Below are 2,500 nucleotides of genomic sequence, written 5' to 3'. Positions count from 1 at the left end.
AGCCTCCCCGGGCCCTCCGGACCCCTCCCCGGGCACCCTGCCACGCGGCAGGACCCAGGACGGAGCCCGGGGCGGGGAGGCCGCCCTCCCCGGGGACCCCAGGGGCCCGGCCGGAGCTCCTGAACCCAATACAGCGAGGGGAGGCTCCCCGGCCACAACGGAACCCCGTCCCGGGCCTTTGGCAGTGCCGCAGGCCGGGGGACAGGGCCCGGGGCCTGAGACCCCGACCTGGGGCCCGGCCGGGGCCCTGGAACCAGCCGGGGCTCCCGGGCTCGCAGGCGCAGGGGAAGCCTCCCCGGGCCCTCCAGGCCCCTCCCCGGGCACCCTGCCACGCGGCAGGACCCAGGACGGAGCCCGGGGCGGGGAGGCCGCACTCCCCAGGGCCCCCAGGGGCCCGGCCGGAGCTCCTGAACCCAATCCAGCGAGGGGAGTCTCCCCGGCCACAACGGAACCCCGTCCCGGGCCTTTGGCAGTGCCGCAGGCCGGGGGACATGGCCCGGGGCCGGAGACCCCGACCCGGGGCCCGGCCGGGCCCCTGGACCCAGCCGGGGCTCCGGGGACCGCAGGCGCAAGGGAAGCCTCCCCGGGCCCTCCGGACCGCGCCCCGGGCACCCTGCCACGCGGCAGGACCCAGGACGGAGCCCGGGGCGGGGAGGCCGCCCTCCCCGGGGCCCCCAGGGGCCCGGCCGGAGCTCCTGAACCCAATACAGCGAGGGGAGGCTCCCCGGCCACAACGGAACCCCGTCCCGGGCCTTTGGCAGTGCGGGTGGCCGGGGGACAGGGCCCGGGGCCGGAGACCCCGACCTGGACCCAGCCGGGGCTCCGGGGACCGCAGGCGCAAGGGAAGCCTCCCCGGGCCCTCCGGACCGTGCCCCGGGCACCCTGCCACGCGGCAGGACCCGGGACGGAGCCCGGGGCGGGGAGGCCGCCCTCCCCGGGGCCCCCAGGGGCCCGGCCGGAGCTCCTGAACCCAATACGGCGAGGGGAGACTCCCCAGCCACAACGGAACCCCGTCCCGGGCCTTTGGCAGTGCGGGTGGCCGGGGGACAGGGCCCGGGGCCGGAGACCCCGACCCGGGGCCCGGCCGGGCCCCTGGACCCAGCCGGGGCTCCGGGGACCGCAGGTGCAAGGGAAGCCTCCCCGGGCCCTCCGTACCGCGCCCCGGGCACCCTGCCATGCGGCAGAACCCAGGACGGAGCCCGGGGCGGGGAGGCCGCCCTCCCCGGGGCCCCCAGGGGCCCGGCCGGAGCTCCTGAACCCAGACGAGCAAGGGGAGGCTCCCCGGCCACAACGGAACCCCGTCCCGGGCCTTTGGCAGTGCCGGGGGACGGCGCCCGGGGCCGGAGACCCCGACCCGGGGCCCGGCCGGGCCCCTGGAACCAGCCGGGGCTCCTGGGCTCGCAGGCGCAGGGAAAGCCTCCCCGGGCCCTCCGTACCGCGTCCCCGGCCACAACGGAACCCTGTCCCGGGCCTTTGGCCGTGCCGCAGGCCGGGGGGACGGCGCCCGGGGCCGGAGACCCCGACCCGGGGCCCGACCGGGCCCCAGGACCCAGCCAGGACTCCCGGGCCCACAGGCGCAGGGGAAGGACCTCCGGGCACCCTGCCACACGGCAGGACCCAGGACCCAGTTGCCGGCTGAGGACCGAGAGGGGTCCCAGAGTACCCTGTCCCTAGTAATCCGGAGGAAGGCTACCCCCCCCCGTTCTTGAAACCCGCGCGCTCCGAGTGACGGAGGGGACCCTAGGGGCGAACGCACCCGGCCTCCTGGAGCCCTGGCTGGGATCCGAGAGGCAAATGGACCCTCATCGGGACTTCCAGGCCTGGCCCTGCCATCTGGTCGCCCCATTGGAAAGCATTGCGCGCGACCAGATGGCCGAGGGGAAAGGAGCCACCGGGTGGCCGGCAACTGAAAGGACTCCCGTCTGCCCGAGCCATAGCGGTAGGGCTCCCGCCTGCCCACCCGCACACCAAGGGCTCGGGGGGGTCTCTGCTTCCCGGGTTGGCCTCGGGCACGGGGAGGTCCACCGGAGCTCTCGGGGCCTGGGCGCCCGGGGGAGGACTGCCCGGGACCCGTGGAGCCCGTCCCTGGGCACTTTGCCATGCCGCGGCCCGGAGGGGGGAAGCCCCGGAAGGCCTGGGAGGATGTTGCCCGGGCGTATAGCCCATCTGGTCCCCGGCAATGAACCGCACAGCCCCGGCACGGGTGTTCCGGCATACCCTGCCCCTACTAATCCGGAGGAAGGATACCCCCCTTTCTTGTAACCCGCGTGCTGCGAGTGACGGAGGGGACCCTAGGCGCGGACGCGCCCGGCCTCCTGGAGCCCTGGCTGGGATCCGGGAGGCGAATGGACCCTCATCGGGACTTCCAGGCCGGCTCGGCCATCTGGTCGCCCCATTGGAAAGCATTGCGCGCGACCAGATGGCCGAGGGGAAAGGAGCGACCGGGTGGCCGGTAACTGAAAGGAGCCATAGTGGTAGGGCTCCCTGCCTGCCCACCCAC

The sequence above is a fragment of the Triturus cristatus genome, chromosome 9, assembly GCF_964204655.1.
Source record: "Triturus cristatus chromosome 9, aTriCri1.1, whole genome shotgun sequence".
Taxonomy (NCBI): Eukaryota; Metazoa; Chordata; class Amphibia; order Caudata; family Salamandridae; genus Triturus; species Triturus cristatus.
The sequence above is the reverse complement of the archived record's forward strand: the minus strand, read 5'-3'. Positions refer to the sequence as shown.